At 40.3% G+C, this 19,901-nt stretch overlaps 1 long non-coding RNA gene across 1 annotated transcript in view; it reads left to right on the top strand.

The window, feature by feature from the left end:
* The window catches only part of LOC106098444 (uncharacterized), a 39,832-nt gene extending 28,088 nt beyond the window's left edge, over positions 1 to 11,744 (top strand). Inside the window, exons 4-6 of the long non-coding RNA XR_001224668.3 lie at positions 9,309 to 9,434; positions 9,549 to 9,653; positions 9,907 to 11,744. This is a non-coding gene — a long non-coding RNA (uncharacterized LOC106098444). The remainder of the gene's footprint in view (positions 1 to 9,308; positions 9,435 to 9,548; positions 9,654 to 9,906) is intronic.
* Positions 11,745 to 19,901: the final 8,157 nt, after the last annotated feature.

Below are 19,901 nucleotides of genomic sequence, written 5' to 3'. Positions count from 1 at the left end.
GGAAGAGAGAAGAGAAAAATTAGAAATTTAAGTCAAAACTGCATCAAATTTTTTTTAATTTAAAGCTTCTATGAGATATCCCTTTTTTAAAAAAAAAATTTTTTTTATTTAAATCAGATACTGGATCTGTGCATGATGTCGTGCGAGAATGATCCAGTGTCGTGTTGTGAAATGTCTTAACAAACTACAAAAAGAATAATTTGATATTGTCAGGCCCTTTTCTTTATCCCAGAGCACAGGACATCCATGATCGGTCAGACCACAGGACAGTTTTCCGCTTCATCTCAGTGCATCTTTAATTAGCTTCCACCCAGAGACGGCAGCAGCATTGCTGCATTATGTTTATGTATGACTTTTCTTCATTGGATGGTTAAGTTTTGACTTGGATTTGTGAGGGAAAAAATGTGCTCACTGACAATGGTTTTTAGAAGTTTTCTTTAGCTCCTGCAGAGATTTTCACTACAGACTTGTGTCTGTTTTCAATGTGGAGATCACAGCCAGCGTTCAGTACTGATATTCAGCCTGTTCCCTTAGGTACAGAGATTTTCCAGGTCTCTGAATCCTAATGATACATGCACTGTAGATGATGAAATTCTGTATTTCTCTGGAAGTTTATCTTGAGAAATAAAAACTCTTTGATTGTTGGGCTACTGTCTCAGTAATGCTGTTTTTAGAGAAGTTACACAACTTTCCAGTCTTTCACTGCACCGTGTTGCTGCCAGTATCAGTATTTAATATGTTGTACTCTTTCCATCATTTTCTTCAGCTTTTCTTCTTTAAGTTTTTTCTTTATAGGTTTATGTTTAATGTTTTAGCTGCTGTTACAGCAACTTCCCCCTTATTTTTAAAAATAAATTCTCTCTTACCTTTAAATATAGGGAGCAAATCAATGCTTTCTATTTATATTTATATTTTACTCAGCCTAACTACTTCATGGAAACAGTGTTGTGCTTGTCAAGTCCCACAGAGTGAGATGATTTTACAGAAGCAGTAGAGAGCCATGTTCACCTACTGGCATGTTCCATTGCTCAACCTGTTGATCAGGCTCTTTCCAAAAGGGCCTGAATGCTTATATTACTATGAGGTGTTTCCTTTTAAAAGTGGCACAATTGGCATGTGGTTTATCTGTCTAAAGAAAGAAATTTATTTTAAAATTTGCGTAGGATGGACATTTTTGAGGTAACGAACATGTACACACTGGCAGCACCTCAGAGGGTGAAGAAATAAAACATCCGAAATAAAACGCCCTCATAAAACCAAGATAATGATGCGGGCGAAGAGCTAAATTGACAAGACGTACTTGCTGGGGAATTAATTTCAGAGTCTGTCTTAGTTTTGCAAGAGTAAGATATCTCATGTTTCAACAGCAATCCCAATGGCCTACAGCGACACATGACCCCAACATGGAACTTAGTCACTGGTATGGCTGGCTGTGAACACACACACACATACACAGGAGAACCTCCCTCTTAGCAAACCCTATTTTTTTCACAGCGGCCGTTGTGAGTAGCAGACGGTTTTGCCATCCCTCTCCCAAAATAGCTGTCCGTTAGCACAGGCAGGTCAGATGGTTTTGAAACATCCATGGCAAACAGCGCTGGAGTGAAGGGTGGAGGGGGCAACCACCTCTTGGAGGGCTCCACAGAGGTGGGCGTGGGTGGGCGTCAAATAGAGGCTTTTTTTCACACTTTGGTGACAATGAGTGCTTAACAACAAAGAGGAGTGTCTAAGAAAAACTGGTAATGTGTGTGTGTATGAATGTGTAAGCAAAAGGTGGCGCATGGTTAATTTCCAATATTTTAGCATATTTATATGGAGTATTGATGTCACTTCCTTGGAGTGTACAACGTTTTGCTCTCAACTCAACACAACTTTTTTCTTTCTCAAAAAAACAAAACAGAAACTAACTGGCCAAAACAGAAGTAATGTGAGTTTGACTAAAGGATTACAGAAAATAAAACTACTGCTCCAATCAAATTTTAAAAGTGTATCAGCACAGGGATTCAGAGTCATAACTGTAACGTGTTTTTTTCCCCTTAAAAAATCAACACCATTTGATCTTCTTCACGGTGCTGCTTAACTTGGCCATTTTCTATATTCACTGACATGTTTTTACCGTTACTGGTCTGCAGATAAAAGGAAATGGTGCTCTTTAAAATGTAATCTGACTGCATGTAGTGAGCCGTACAATGATATATTACAGTATCTTTGGACAGCCTATATAAATGGCGGATAGACTGGTACTTAAAGCATTTTTTCTTTATTAGAAACCATATTCACCTCGTCACCAAGCACTTTCTAACTATCAAGGACACACTGCCACACCGATGGATGCAACATGGGTATTATGGTGTTGAGTGCATTGCCCATGGACACTTACTGTACTGTACCTCAACCTATAGCCGTGGGTTCTGGGTAGTGACCGAAAGAATTAGATCACAAATACAAGCAGGGGAAATTAGCTTACTCTGAAGGATGGCTGTCATTTGTCATTTGGGAAGGGCTTATAGTAGAGCTGCTACTCCTCCACATCAAAGGATTGCTATGATGCCTCCAGGTGTTTCAGGTTGTCCCAACGGGAGAAGGCCCAAAGGCAGACGCTGGGCACGCTGGAGAGATTTATGTCTCTCGGCTGACCTGGGAATGCCACCGTGTTTTCCTGGATGAGCTGGAGGGGTAGCTGGGGAAAGGGAGGTCCGGATGTCTCTCTTTACACTGCCTATCCCACGACCTGAACATCACAAAATGGATGACTGGGACTTTAGTGCACATATTGCAGGGGCCAGGGATCAAACCAACGATTTTCTGATTAGCAGACCATACGGTCTTATCCTCTGAGACACAATATGTGTGTAAATATGTGTGTGCAAAGCCTTTCAGGTGGTCAATCTGCTGGTTAAGCGATGACATATTAAGCTGCTACTTCTTCCCTGTGGTAATGTGTTTATATTAGCATAACCAAGGCTTTATAGCTAGCCACCAGGTAACACTCATTATATGTCAACTAGCCCAACATCACTAACCCTCCAAATGTCGTTGTTAATTAGTTTTCTGTCATTGCGTATGTCCAAAGTGATATCACAGCTATATATGCTTTAGTTTTTTTTAGAGATATTTAAGTCAGTACACGGTATTATCATCTTTAGCCAGAAACTAGCAAGCTAACTTCCTGCCAACTTTGAACTTAGCCAAATCTTATTTTCTTTGATGTCTGGATGTTAAACTTTATTGCACCAACTGGGAGATCAGCCACACTGGAGCCAAAAGAATATGCACCATTGTTAACTCTTACTGTTTGATTTAATTTTAGGGAGGTGACTTTGGACCCTAGAAATGGCTAATTATATCAGATTTAACAAGCGTATACAACTGTGAAAGCAGTATGTAAACGCCAGCTCATTTACAATACTGTAGTGAAACTCTTCTTTTAAAGTTGTACATGTAGTTACAAATGTCAGTTGAAGAAGGCTTTCGTACCTCTGAAACAGAATCCAGAAGTTTGGGTTTCACTTCGGCTCTATGAAAATAGCACAAGCAAATGACCCTGTGCAGGATGTTGGATTATTTTCCACTCACACAGCTCTAGATGGGAATCATCTGACAATAAGAGTTTTCAACAAAACCCATATAACTATGTCGAGAGCAGGGTAGTGAAGTAAAGCTCCAAGATATGTTAAACAAACAAACAAACAGTGGCTTCTAAGAATCTATGAAATCATTTCCTGCTGACTTCCTTTATGTTTTCACACAACAATCAGAACCATGACAAAAGTTATTTGTGTACATCAGCTTAATGAAATTTTGCTAACAAATTTATAGTCAGTAAGCGAGCAATCACATGCCCATCTGCTTTGATCAAGTCCCATCGAAGTTACTTTTAGCCATACTAGCACACCCAGTCCGCCAAAGAGTTGGCTAAAAGTTTAGATGACCTCAAGCCAGCGACAGCAGAAGATAGATCCCTCTTTAACTCTCTGTACGTCCCATTCACAGGCAGGAATTTGGCGTATTGATTCATCATATAAGAAGGCCGAAGCTTGACAGGCCAACTGAACATGCAGTTTCCTAATGACTTAACCACATCAACTATTTCTCTTGTGTGCCATTCACCCCCCCTTCTCCTCTCCCTTTAGGCACCAACCGTAGCTAGAACATGGTGAGTCACGTTGGAACAAAAAGCCCCATTCAAAACACACATGTATATACACACACACACACACACACGCACACCCACATACACACTCACAAACTCCTGATCAACTCTAGCCAGCCTGCCTTTTAATAAAAACTCCTTCTCTTATTGAGTAACCCCCCACCCCCTTCAATCTCCAGGCAGAACTGGATCGCCACAGCCAGATCAGGCCAATCCAATTGCCGAGCAGGGATCAAGTCACCATGCTGGTGCTGCTCCCAGAAATCATCAGAAGCCAAACCTCCTGAGGTCCTCCTACCACATCACAAAGCCTGCTGCCTGGGCACATGAGTATGAGTGTGTGTGTGTGTGTGTGTGTGTGTGTGTGTGTGACACAGAAAAAAAACGCAGGATTAAAAGATAAAAACCATACGAGCAAACCAAATCTATTTTGAAGTACTATGACTTCCTTCCTCAAACAAGTCCTCAGCTGCCTTATTCGTCCCACATGACACACCATCATGATCACTCACTGGCCTTTCCACAAGCCTACGCTCTGTATAGGGGTACTTTTTTCATTTTATTGGCTTATTTTCACAATGTTGAGAAATATTCAGTCATCAGACCTATCTGGTTCGCTGATTTTTTTCTCTTGCTGGAAATATTTACAATATTTATAATCCAAAGACGAAGTCGCAAAATGCCAGTGTGTTCTCACCCCAGAGCAACAAAAATTGCTTTCTGGCCGCTGCAGCTGGTGTCTTCAATTGTCTGTGCTTTGATACACCAGCCACAACAATTTTTTGAATTTTAGAGCCATTAAGTCCAACAGCTGGAGAGTGGACGTGTGTCAGCTAGGAGATCAACTGTCTTTGAGTTTTGAATTTTGCTTCAGTAATTTTTTACTCACTTTCTAATGTTGCGTTTACTTGCTGGTTAGGGTTAAGTTAATGTATGCCCCATCACAATATTAACCCTGCATGTTTAAAAAAAGAAAATTCTTACCAAGTGCATTTAAATTTGATGCCAAGGGGTTCTTCAGAAGCCTGCTAATGTGATTGATTAGGAGTGACAGATCTGTATAACTCATGCCTAAAAAGGGTCCATTAGGCTTAGATGGGTCAACTTGAAGAATTCAGGAACTTAGACAAGACAGCATTTAAAATAAAAAATATGTGAAATATTCTAAGATGAAAATATAAATCTCATTATAAAATCAAAGTCTTGCACACAAGTTAATATAAAGTCTTGGAAAAAGACTTTATATTAAGTAGCAACGGTAGAAGGTAAACATACTTAATTACTTAAGAAAGTTTAACCTTTATCTGAAGCTCTGTGAGGATCCAGCAGTCTGAAAAACCAAGTGAAGATGTTTCAATACAAATTCCATGGACAGAAACTAAAATATAGAATTTTGCATTAAAAACATATACACTTAGAGATATCAATTTCCATATCCGTGTTACTATAATATACAAAATCTGTGTTTGTCTGCCTTGGTTTGTTTACGTCTTTGTCTGCAAACCCCTCTGCAAATTTGCTGTAACATGGTAACAATGGAAGAAATAAATATCCATTGGCGATGGGATGTTGGGAAGATAAACTTCTCAACTTCCAGAGGAGCAACTCTCTACCAATGAGAGTGAAGAATACCAATGACTGACATATGACCTGGTAGTAAGGACTTTAGAAGGTTACCAGGACAACCAGAGCCTGGAATGTATAAAAGCCACCAGCTGTGAGCATCAAAGCAAAGCGCAATGAGCGACTCACTTCCAGTGTGTACGTAGCTTTAGGCCACCCAAGGTTTTAGCCATTTTAGCAAATGGCTAAAATAATCTTATCACTCTGTAACCTCTTATTAAGGCATCCTGTGGTTTCAAGTTCACAACAATACCATCAAATTTAAATTCACAAAAGTTGAATTATTCACGACATGTTATAATGTGATCAGTTTTCCAAGGGCATGAACAGACCAGTCAATACTATAGTGTAGACACGTACTAGTAAATAGTATAAAGCACTACAACACAAAACACAATGAATCCAATTACATGAAAACAATACATAAATAAGTCAGTAATTGTGATTACTACTGTATCATCTTATGAAAGTGTAAGTACAAAAATTGTTTGTTTAGTGAGAAGAAGGTAATGATAGTATTCAAATGATTTAGTAAATTACTTCTGTTTGACAACTAAATCTAACCCAACAATAGAATCAACTCACAAATAAATAATTTCTTTTCTGAACTCCACTCGGTTTGAAGAACTCTGTAAAGATCTCCAGTGTACTTACACTTGTTTATCATAACGGTATGAAACATGTTTTCTCCAGGCATTGTGCCAGTATTCACACTAACAAGAGGAATCCCTATGTAGGTAACAAAGTATGAGTCATACGCTAGTATGTGTGTGCCTCGTTTAGAATAAGTTCATAGAGAGGTGCTTCACACAGTTTTTTGATCTCATGATCATTTGTAGTGTGACCTTTGGTAACCTGTGGTTCAAAGATTTCTGAAGAAAGGCTTACAAACTGCTTGCAGTTTCCATCGGGTAACATGGCAAATAAGAACAAGTGAAAGATGTTTGCTTGATTTTTGAGATTATTACATACTATGTATTTTACACTAGAAAGTCCATAAATGTAAGCATGAAATGAGCCAAGTTGGAAATGTGTTCTCTTTTATCTAACAGTTGAGTTAATTTGACTGGAAAAACGTCTTTCTGTGCATGACTGTTCGCTCCAAGTACGGGAGTCAAGTTCCCAGTTGAAAAGCAAATAGACTACTCGGCACATTTGTGTTGATATTGTGTTTATGGTGGTGGGGCGTGGAAGGCCGGAGTTATCCCCGGGGGAAACTGTCTACCTGTGAGATATGAGGCAATTATCCAAACACACTCAGACCCTCCATTACTGACATCCAGTCCAGCAGTTTAACTGTCTCTGCATGTTCTGTAGGTGCACACTGCTTAGAAAACATGTATACTCCTAAAGAAAACTTGTACCAAATGCTTCCCATAAACATGCTCAAAAAGTGTCCTTAAAGTTTAAAAATGCTTCTGATCAAATTCTCATGACATGCTTTAGTGATTTAGTTGTGACTTAGAGTTATTTCAGGTATTTAACTCAGTTCAATGAGCTGTGGCAGCACAGCCAAATATATGTTTACTCTGGCTAACTCCCAGTGTATGCACAGCGGCACAATCATGATCAAGGTCATAAAGTTATGGATATGAGTGGCACGTCAGTACAGTTTACTTCATGATGTTTCCTGCCTGCGGTGACTAACCTCTGCTTTTTGGCTTACACTTAATTGCAAGAGATCTCAATCAGTAAAATCTCATTTTAGTGTTTTTTTAGCGATATAGTTGGCAGGAGAGTAAATTCTGATATGAAACGCAAAAGATCAAATTTTGTCTTCAAGTTGGTGGGAAAAGTGTGCTAAACGTGATGGTGCCAACAAGCCTTGTTTACCATCTTAATCCAATGTATCAACATGCTAACATTTACTTATTAGAACTGAACAAAGTACAGCCGTGGCTGATGGGACGGTGTATTTGCTTTGCCAGTATTTAGTCATCCAATAGCCAAGCCAGTAGACCAATTAAAATTTTAAACTGGTGACTGGTTTAGAGGCTAAAGTTAGAGTTGCTGAGACATCTTCTTTAAAACCACAAATATGAACCTCATGTTCGTGCCTGAAGTGGTCACCAAACCAGAAAATCTCTCAGAAATTAGTCTTGATATGTTTTAATTTCGACCGAAGTTGTTCACCGACAATAGGAAGACTAAGACACCAACACTGCTGTTCATTAATCTGCTAACACTGCTAAAAAGCCAAAAGTTGTTAAGCCGGTGTATCGCTATTACCTCAGGATCCCATGTCTCTAAACTGTACAAAGGCAGACCAGCACTGAATTAAAAAAAGAAAAAGGAACTGTCGGCTGCGTGGTCGATAGTTCATATTTTCAACATGTTTTTCTTTGTGAGCCCAGACAGATTTTTCAGACTATTATGTTTGCCTATCTGCAGCATGGGTTGCATCATGTGGAGAACTGATGCAATTCCCTCACTTAGCATGTAAAAGGACATATCTACAGGCAATGGTGTATTTTGTCCTTACATAGCATGAATACAGGAAGACTTTGGGTCTCTGTTAAAAAAGAAAAGGCAATAGTAATAATAGACATTGTTGAGAGGCATTTTTTCATATTCCCATAACTCTCATTTGGCTCCTGACCCAGATTTAAAAAAAAAAAAAAAAAACTCTAACAAAAATGCCTAATGGGGATTGTGTAGACCTGCAGCACACTTTGTGGCATGTGCAACGCTGGGTGTGGTGAGAACAGAAGCCATGACGGAGGTTACTAAGAGGAAAGAGGAGAGCTTGGAAAGCAAGGATGAGTCAGTGTCATCAGCCAGACTGTATCTCAATATAAAGGGCAGGGGTGACAACCTGTCTTCCCCACACCCACGCCCACTCTCCATCCCTCTCATCCACCCCTCCCGCCTTGCCCAGAAATCCAATACCAACTAAGGAGACCAGAGGGTGGTATTTTACCAAACCAATTTATAATAAACCGACACCAACTCAGTGTGAGTCACAAAGGAATTTCCCTGACACATATTTTAACCAAAGACAGTCTTTCTTACTTTCAACATCCTGTTTGAGATCTATGGCATCAAGTAAACTAGGTCATATGCACCAAGGCCTTCAGTTCAGACACACCTCAAACATTAGCAATCGTCTAAATATGCATGAGTCTGTTTTTACTTGTGTTTGTTTAATTATAGGATGTTTACTCAGGCAATTATTGCATTTTATTTTTACTTTGTCTAGACTAACTACTTAATGGTAGTTCTTTGGTCTTATTACACTAAATGCTTTAATCTACAGTGAGGGAAATAATTATTTAATCCCCTGCTGAATTAAGTTTTTTTTTACACATTACATTAAAAGTTATAAATTAAAGTACTTGATCCGCAAACAAAACATGACATAGTACTTGGTGGAGAAACCCTAGCTGGCAAGCACAGCGGTAAGAAGTTTCTTGTAGTGGGATACCAGGTTTGCACACATCTCAGGTGCCATTTTAGCGATTTCTACAGGATTGAGGTCTGTAGCTTAATGTGCTTCTAGCCACTCCTTTGTTGCCTTGATGATATGTTTCAGGTCATTGTGATGCTTAAAGACCTGTCCACAACCCGGAAAGGAGGTTCTCTTCCAAGATTTTATGGTCCATTGGCTCAAAGTGTTGAAGTTGTCCTGTACAATCTTAAATGGATCTCCAGATTGAGGGTGATTGATGGTTGTTTTATATTTCTTCCATTTCCAAATAATCGCACCAATAGCTGTCACCATCTGGCCAAGCTGCTTGTTGACGATCTTGTATCCCCTTCAACCGTTGTGCAGGTCTACGGTTTTGTCCCTGACGTCCTTTGACCACTCTTTGGTCTTGCCCGTGGTGGTGGAGAGGTTGGAATGGAAGAAACTGAATCTGATCCAGAGTCTTTGTTGGTTTGTAGGAGAAAATGCACATCAATTTCTAACTTTTATGTAATTGTGTTCTTTTTTGTTGATATTCTGTCTCTTTCCATTAAAATGCAAATACCTTAAAAATTAGAGACTGTTCATTCTTTCTAATTAAGCAAACTTACAAATGATCAAATAATTATTGCCCACATTGTACATTGTTTCTTTGACCTTACATCAGACAACTGACAAACCAACCTCTGTGTGTGTGTGTGTGTGTGTCTCCTTTGTTGAACAGATGCATCAGACAGATGAACTGACTGCAGTGAAGAGAGAGTAAAATACCTGCAGAAGGAGCGTCGGATCTTTTTTTGTTTGTTATTTTTATTCTTGTATTTAAAAGATCTCAGTCTAGCTCTCAGGGAAGTAAAAGGGAGTCTGAGCTGTAACAGGAGTGTGTGTGTGTGAGATCACATCATGTGTGAGTTTGAGCACACTGTGTGTGTGTGTGCATGTGTGTGAGATTAGAGAAGGGCAAAGAGTTGAGGTGGTGTTTGATGCTAGTCTCAGTGGCAGGCTTCAAAAAAACTAAAACAAAAACCTGTCACTCAGCTTCTCTCCACGCAATGCATACGCACACAAACACACATGTGACCACCCGCATACACTGCACTCACACAATCTGGCTCTCCAGCACAGCCATAGACTTCTAGCAGCAACACCTCTGACCATGTAAAACCTCTCTCCCTGTGCAGGCACACACATGCATTAATACTTGCACACACATGCAACCTTATAGGCACACATATAGAACAGTTCTAAGCATACAAATAACAAATAAACCGAGTCAATTCAGTGTACAATCGGTGTATCATAAAGGATCAATTCCTGCAGAACACGCACATGTACTGGAGTACACATGCACAGACATACAGACTTACTGTATGGATGCTGTACTCTTGTGTGTAATCCTAAAATAAATAGGGTGCTAAGTAAACGCCTAACTCAGCAACTTATTCTCTTTGTCACGTACACACATTTAACCAGCACCCAAGCTGGGAGATCTTGCTCTTTCCTTTACAGTAGGTCATTTCTTTCAACAGATTTATCACCGGTGTTGCACAACCCATTCGATTATCTGTGTCTGTGTGCCCTTCGTGAGAGAGTGACCAACTGAGCTTCTGTGATAGTGTCTCTGCGGGTGTTTGTGTGTATCAGAGGGCCGTAGGCTCAAGCTATTAAGATCAGTATAGTGGTGAGATATGTGATCTGAGGGATGCTACTTCAGAGAAGTGAACAAAGCAGATGCTGTTCCAGAGAAGAAACTGCACAAGGCCAACATACGAACCCTGGGGGACCCCTCTACAGTGCTAGCTTTGGAGCAACTATTGTATTTGGCCAAATGTATTAGCGCCAACAGTTTAATCTAACACAGTATAAAGGACTGCCAAGAAAATCTGATGTGTTATTATTGTCACGTTTAACCATCTGTCTTGGGGTTTTGGTCCAAATTTCTTATTCACAAAGTTGAATAATATCAGGCCCTCCCAACAGGGATGTTTGTGACAACGCATTGATATTCCTGACAGGAACTGTCGGGGGACTTTGGATGTGTTGTGTGAGATCTCTTCCACACAGAGGTGAGTGACAAATAAGGAAAGAAATATTAACTATAAAGAAAAACAGATTTAAAGATAAAGAAAGACAAAGACAGCCAAAACAGACATAATCTACAAATTACTTTCATGAAAGGCAAATGTGTGCTGAATTTTTAAATGGAGAATAACAGTGGAGAAATTTAAGAAGGAAGGAGGAAAATAATAGAGGTCAAATACTAGATGATAATAATAATAATAACAGAGTGACAAATACTTCTGCAAAAAGTAAATAAAAATAAAATAAAACAAGAAAAAAGCTACGCACAGCTAAGTGTTCAATATATATACCTTCACACTAGTTTCAGCACACTGTCATTGAGCTCCATTGGCACGGAAAGACAAATCTGGAAGGCCGACTGGACCGAAATCCCAAAGCTGCCATTTTAAGGATGCAGAACTGCAGATTAGCCATGGCATGTAAAACTTCAGTGAAAAAGCAAAGTGGTCAGACAAGAAACAACAAGAATAAAAAGTCATCCGGAAAACTATTTGTGAGTCATTCGCTGGAAAAAAAAAGTCTTCAAATTATTTATTTAAATACTTACCAGCCTGACAGACACTTTTTTTCTTTAACTATTATGATTTTAAATATGAATATTCTTCTTACATAATAGTCTAAGAACATACATTTATTATCTGTAGTTGTTTGCAAAAATGTATTACAATATAATATATTGACAACAAACATATTATTTGTTGTAAAATGCCTAAATATAGGCAGCTGAGATAAGCTGAGATTTCACAGTGATGAGAACTGATGAGAAAGGGTCTGCTTTACATATGTATGAATACAAATTTTTAAATATATTAAAAGCTGTTACTATACATTTTATTTGTAATATAAATAATATAATAATTTTGTACAAACAGACGAAAAGGAATAAATAATAAAGTAATAAAGTTATATTTCTAATGTGAGAATTTGATGTTGTTAGTTATGAACCTGTGATGTGAACAGCATGTCAGATCAGGTTTATAAAAAACGCTATAATATATAATATATAAATGTATTTTACAGGAGAAAAGAAAACCCATAAAAACTTACCTGGAATGATTTAAATGTTATTTTACTGTTTTGGTTTAAACTAATTTTAAAATTTAAATTTACAGTAGACCTTAATATATTACAAAAGGAACACAAATTTCTATTTCTATTTCAAAATCATTCCCCGAATACCAGACCGTTAATTTAACCACAGTCTAAAGAATCCTGCTTACAATTTTTTAGTCAGCAATGATTTTGTGTGAGGGAAATTCTGCACTCTGTTATTTGGTTTCTGCAACCTTTTAATAGCTTCAAAAGAATCCCGGCTTTTAAACACACACGCACACACACACACACACACACACACTAATGTCATATGAGGGTGACTGTTTGAAACAGCCTTCTTCCATGTGTCCTGCAAACCACTCAAATTATAAAACTGGAAATCAAAATGATTTAAAATGAGGATAAAGTCAAGAAAGCATACAGAAAAATAAGAGAACAGCTCTTTTAAAAAAAACCCCCCACCTATTTTAGTCACACTTACTATCCTATAGTCAATCATAATTGATCTGAAATCACTTTTCTCGGTGTGTTTTTTTCAAGCCAAACACCAAACAAAAGGAAAAGAAAACAGATATTTTAAAAACATCAGTGTCAGAAAGGTTTCAGTTTCGATCTGTTACAGTAAAAACTGACAGAATAAATTAGCCTTATCCTGACTTAAATTATATCAGTATTTTTTTGTCTCCTGGAGAAATCACAGGATTAAAAGTGCTATGATTTTTGTAACTGTGCTTGGCAGCAACTGGATGCCTGCAGCCGCTTCCAGCACAACAGCACAGCACACAAACATGTATGAATAAGTTATGAAACATGAATCCATTTGGTCTGCGTTCAACAGATCTTTCTCCTTTTATTGCACTTATTGAACTCGATACATCTGACAAAGCTTAAGGCCGCAATGCAGCCAAATTCTTGTAAAGGAATCTTCTGTCGATTTCACTCCGTTTTCATCGAACCTTGGTTTGCGCTCTGGCAACGGGAGCAAAGCCAAGCACATTTCTCTGAGTCATCACAGAGGGGGAGAGAGGGAGGAGGGGAAACAGGAGGAGGAGAAGAAGAAGAAGAAGGAGACGAAGAAGAAGAAGGGGGAGGAGGAGAAGCAGGAGGTGGCAAGTCTGGAGTTTCCCTCTTGCTCTTGCAGTCGAAGGCCTACACCGAGCAGCAACAAGCTGAGAAAACCGTGCTCTATTGTTTAAGGCCTGCTGGCAAAGTGAGCCTTCCTGAAACTCAGCAAACAACTATCACACAAATGGGAGACGAGCCAAAACTCTGCTCACTGAGAGACCTGCCAAAGTGGTAGAAAGCTGTTGTGTGGGAAGTTTAGAAGGACTTTAGTAGAAATTGTTGTTTTCTTTGCCTGGCAGTAAGACAAAAATACTTTCAATGTAACCTTAAAAGGGACGAGAAAGCGTGGAATAAAACCTTCATCTATGGGAAAAAGAGAGAGGTTATAATCAAGTTGCTTCAGTCTTGCAGTGAGAGGAGAGGTGATTGGGTGTGTGACAACCATTAATTATCAATTCCTAAAATATATAGTTTTGTGTTGCGGTTATGACAGTTGTCTTTTTAAAATGCTGAACAATGTTGGTAAAGTATGTCATTTAAGTGCCGTAAATGTGTTTACTGCATGCTACTTACAGCTATTGTGGGTTAGGAGTGCAGCTATTTGTAAGAAAGGAAAAGGAAATCGACAAAACTGCCACATGATTGATGGTTTCTATGAAGCAAATAGCCACGCCTCTCCTTCTAGGAATCCTTACAAGCTTCATTTTTTTTAAAAAAAGAAACAGTTTACAACACGAGGAGTTACACTCAGCAAATGGAAATGCTGAAAAATAACTAAACCATCAGCTGCGAGTGGAAGCTTGTCAGAGTGACAAGCTTATTGTTATCTTTCTGGCAACAAGCAACAAGTTGAAGAAATGATAAATGAATGAAAACAGCGAGAGAAGGTCAACCGCGAGAAATGCAGCGGTGCTTCAAAAGTGTAACCCTTTATTTCTCGTCTTGGGCTCTGTTCAAATAGCCGGCAGGTTCGCATGTCCCCTTGGACCTTTCAGGCAGCTCTACTGTTTGTTTTCCACTCCAACGTGGGGACAGATTTGGACAAGGGCGACTGCAGAGTCTATTTTCTCCACCTGGAAGCTTGGAACGGTGGGGAGGGAAACTCAAGACTGGTTTTACCCGCTTCCTGGAAACGGTAAAGCAAGCGGGAGGCCCCGCTGTCAGGGAAAGGGGTAGCGAAAGAGAGGGAGAGAGAGACTATGTGACAGTGTGCACAGAGAGAGCGACTAAAGCCTCTGTCCAACAGATAAGAAATATGTGTGAATGCATGAGTGGGCGTGTTTATTTGCCTGCCTGCCTTGTCTGTGTTTGTGTGTATGTGAAATAGAAAATTACAGAATGGTAAAGAGCACACGCTCCAGCCAGAGGATTTGCTGATGCCCACGAAGATCTGTTTACAGTAAGTGCCCCTGATGACCCCCCCAGAGGATACAGGGCTCAGTTCCAGCACACATACATATACACACACATCATCCCAGCCTCGCATCTCAGCAGACTCTGATACAGAGTGTCGAAGGCCACCTGTTAGAAACATCCGGAAGTCTCAATTCCAGACAAAGCATGCACACCTATCGTGGCACTAAAAACACAGCCTGGAGTGAGGTGTTGTGTGGATGTGTGATAGAGGGGAAAAGAGCGAGAAATGTTCCTTATATCCAGCAGGCGACTAAAGCCCCGCACAGACCAATCTGCAGCTGAATGAAAATGGGAAGCTGTGCATGAGGAGAGAAAACATGCAAAACACATTTAAACGGTATTGGAGGCCGTTGAGAAGCACGGGGGATTTTAAAAGGGTTATTCTAGAGACTGAAGGAACAAACACTGGAGAAAACGGTGGAAAAAGGGAATGGACAGAAGAGACACATACATGAGCAAAGGCACAAAGACAGACAACTAGGGATTCAAATGTTAAATGAAGCAAGAGTCCGGGAGGTTGGGGGGTGTAAAGAACTCGATGCAAAAACAAAAAAACATTGTGAACAACTGCTGCTCTGTTTAAGGAAAAACTTGGGGAGATATGCCAATTTGCTTTACTGCCATGGAACAAACGATAGCTTTGATGCTACTGACGTCTTTAAACCCAATAAGAAGCTTCAACCATGAGATGATGATCACTTAGATCTAGTCTCATTTTCACAGTGAGGTTTCAAGGAAACTGGTGAAATTTAACTGCACCCAGCCAAGAATATGTTACTTTCGGACAAGTTGTTTCAGGTCTTTAAAGGGGACCTAGTATTCTTCAGCACCACATTCATATTCTTGGACTCTTCTAAAGTAGTTTTGGATGATTTACTGGGCCACAGTGCAGCTCCAAAGTGTACACACTGTCTGAAACAAGACATTTTAGCTCCACTCCCCCTTCCCCTGTAAGTCAGCATTCTTATCATTGGCTGCCCCTCAAAAACACAAGGTTGAACAGCAGGTGAATGGAGCTCAGTACAGAGTAAGAGGTGTGTTCCTGATATATTAAGTATATCCCATCCTACTCACTTAACACAGAGTTGAGTTGGAAGAAAAAACTGTCCAGAAAGGAGTGTTTAGAGCAGTCTGAAGCCTAAGCTTTTGGCTCACGGCAATTATCTGTACATACGCTGACCTCAACATTTAAAACTTTGGCCATATTTAATAAGAGCACCACCGTTATAACAATATATACAGAGGTGTAGCTGAGCTAATTGGCTGCAACCTGTTTCTTCATATTTACCCTACAGATGTAGCTGTAGGGGCCAATTACCATATCTCCTAAACTATTCTTTAAATCTCCACCTTCCACCTCCACTTCCTCTCTGCTCTAGTCTTCTCAGCCCTGCTGTGCTTTTCAGGTTTGCATATGACGGCCAGTTTTTAAGCCTGTCTGTTACATTTCAGTGGCAGACCCACTTGACACACACAGACGTGCGTGCATGCCCGCTGACTCACTAACCTGCTCGTCTGTCAAAGCGATTACGGATGATCAATGCTGTGTGCCAACCACGGCTGCGCTAATGCACAATAATATGGCCTTTATAAAAGCTGCAGTTGGCTGCAGTGAATGCAGTGGCACACACAAAGAGAAAGTAACAGATTAACTTAACATAAGCTCTAAATTATAGGGCGTCGCTTCGATGCTATGCAATGAACACGGTCAAGGTCCAGTGTGTTTATATGTGGTGTGGCAGACACACCAAAGTACAACAAGCATGAACGCTGTATGTGTGAATGCCTTGAAAAGTGTGTATGGGAGTATACTCCGTTGGAGTGTGTAAATATGTAAGTGTATGGGAATAGAGTGTATGTGTGTGTGACAACAGGGACAGAGATGGTGAGAGAAAGAGAGAGTGTGAGAGAGGGGAGGGTGAAAGTGGGACAGACAGCAACAATACAAAATCTTAGCTCCCTCCTCTCCTCTCCTGCTTCATCCTCCCCTCATTCTCCTGTCTTCTGCCACTAAGGGGAAGCGAAGGAGGTCACCTACGCCTACAAGCACTCAATCAACCTGGCGGCGACCTTGCTTGTCCTGGATACAGTGCCCGCTCCCTCTGTTTGTCTGCCTGCTACACTGCCATCCTGCTGCCATCTCTCTGCAGCTGGTGCCAGGTTACAATGCCACGGGCACAGAGGTGTCGTTCCACAAGATGCCCACTTTTCTGCTCACGCTGTGCCAAAAAAATTCAGAGGCAGACAGCTCTGTTTTCCATCAGTGTTAAGAGAGATCTTTGACAGGGGTTTATGTCAAACCATACCCACGTTAATTACTATGTGGGGGATCTTATTCCTCTTTGTATACTCTGCTGACAGACGGCTAGAAAATGATTTATACAGTGCATAATGAAAGAATGGTTTTGATTAACCAAAGTGAGCCTTTAGAGAGTTGTGCATGTATGTTAACCCTTTAAGACCTGGTACCTTTAGAGCTGGATATGATGCGAGCACTTTTTATGTGCCTCACAACTTGAAAAGGATGACATTGTGCATCTGGAGCTAAAGGAAGAAACATGGAAACGAGTTACATAAGCTTCACTTGACAACGTTAATGGACACCAAGCCGAAACTACAAGTAATTTCTTGAGCGCGCACAATAATATATGTTGCTAAAATGACATATGAATCAATATCAACTTTAACTTCCAAATTATTTTCCTGATTGCTTCATAAGGAGACATAAGTGACAGACTGATATACCATAAAACCATGATCACACTTTTACACTCTTATGTGTATGATCCTGAAAGAAGTGACCAAGTCAAACTTAAAACTTGCATGCATGGCGTGCCAACAGCCACTGTTTTAATTCACAGGCTTACTTCAGGACCAAGTGTCACTGCCAAAGTAGCAAGTGCTATACATCCGTCCACCCATTTTTCTACTGCTTATGCAGAGCTGAGTCGCAAGGGCAGCAGCCTAAGCAGAGAAGCCCACTCCTCCCTTCCCCAATCACCTCCTCCACCTCCCCAGGCAGGCCGAGAGACGTGCTCAGAACACCTCGCCCAGGAGGCATCCTAATCAGATGCCCGGACCACCTCAACAAGCGGCTGCTTTCGATATGTGCTATATACTTTTTTCAAAATTAAATCTAAGCATTTAAAGACTAAAACTAAGAACAACTACTACTTTACAACAGACGAACAATTTCAGATCTAATGCATTGTCTTTTAGCTCTGTCACAGCAAAAGTCTTTACATGTTCTGAGGCAGGAAACATTGCCTTGAAAAGTCATTGCCTGTTGACTTGTGCAGACTCCCAATACCTCAGTCCTCATTGTAGCAGTCAGTTAAAAGCCCAAGTTGTTTTGGCACATCTTGGAAGTTGTCTCGAGCTGTTCCTGGAATATTTCATCTTGGAGTCATGTGTCATTAGGTTTGCATTTCCCATTCTTGCAAGCTTCCTTTGCTCTCTTTTGTTTATGACAGTGTACATAACATGCTATGTGAAATCAAATGTAACCCAAAATCCATAAAGTAACATATACTATTTAAGACGATTGATTTGCTTCAGTTGGGGCCACTAAAGACAAAAAACATGATTAATTTCCATTTGCAGTCAAATATATTTGAGGAGTCTCTGATACCTTTGCATACTTTCATGTGGATACATGGATTGCCAGAGGCAGAGAGCACAGCAGCAAGACCCCAGCAAAGAATTCAGATAGCAAATCATCCGATAGCAAAGAGAGGAGGAGCTGGGGTGGAGGTGGGCCTCAAAGCAGCTTGCAGATGGAGAGCAATTGCGGACAGGCTGAAGCATGTTAAATAGTGCGCACTGCATGGTATTTGCCAAATGGGTGTATAAAAGGGCATCAGCTGATCCATCAGCTGGCACTGAGATAGTTGATTTGAAGGGACTGTGACTGACTTTACAGCCTGTCTCCACTAATGCTATACTCAATTTTAGATGTTTTTTAAAAAATGAAAAAGAAATAAACTCTAATACTTCTTAAGACTTCAAAGGGATCCATGGGAATCCTGTAGCTCTGGCACAAATGAAGGGTGTGGCCTCTCATATCCAAATAAAAGCATTTTTTAGAGCCATCATGACACTGCCACACAGTATTTGACTTTCGGCCAAGAGAAAAGAAATAGATTACACTGTAGGTCATGGGGAGGGATCGCTCAATGTGAGAACCTCCATAGTATAGGAAGCTTGTATTGAAAGACTACCTGACATCTAATAAAGTCATAAACAGCTGAAGTCCACCACCAGCTACTGCAACACACAAGGCCACAGATAACTCTATCAGCTGTGACAGTGAGGTCACATTCCTTTGTTATGTGCTGTCTGATGGGCCTTCCCCTTCGGAAAGTTGGTTATGACTGTGGATACAGCTGCAAAGATGGCTCCAATGACCACAGCTACAAAAGGCATGGAAAGAGAACACATGGCCTGAGACAGATGAGGGAGTAAGATGGGTGGAACAAAAAAAAGGGTTATTTTTCTGAATGGATGGCAGTAAAGTTGAAGAACCTTGGCCCTGATCATGTATTAGCCTGTTCCTGTGAGTGTGTGCATTAGAAGAAGGGAGAGGCAGAGACAGGAAAGTGGATGTAATTCATCTTTAAAAGGGCAGATTCCTGTGTGATGTATGATGCACAGAGTCTGTGTATTGTAGAAATGGGTGTGGGAGGTGCAAGCTAGCTAGTTGCAACTCCTCTTACTGCTTCACAGAGCAATGTAGAAAATGAAGACTTTGGGTTCTTCCCTGATGATCAAAGACACGTAGACGGTGATACAAAATCCCCCTCCTGCTCCCCTCCTTTCCAGTCCTCTCGTGGATGCACGCACACACATAAAATTACAATCTCAGCAAATAGCATGTAGGCTAAGACTATGAGTGATCACTCCACTGAAAGGCAGAGGGAGTTCAGTTTAAATATCTGTGAGAAATTTCAATGAAAAACACCACCTGTTTTTGTACATACCTCTACTGTACACTGATATAAAAGACTGATATAACGTGCTACATAAAATAACATAATTTAACATCATGAAATTACTAGCTTAGGGCCCAGTCACACAGGTCTAGACATCAGCTGGTGATCACCA

The sequence above is a fragment of the Oreochromis niloticus genome, linkage group LG6 (assembly GCF_001858045.2).
Source record: "Oreochromis niloticus isolate F11D_XX linkage group LG6, O_niloticus_UMD_NMBU, whole genome shotgun sequence".
Taxonomy (NCBI): domain Eukaryota; kingdom Metazoa; phylum Chordata; class Actinopteri; order Cichliformes; family Cichlidae; genus Oreochromis; species Oreochromis niloticus.
The sequence above is the reverse complement of the archived record's forward strand: the minus strand, read 5'-3'. Positions and strand labels throughout refer to the sequence as shown.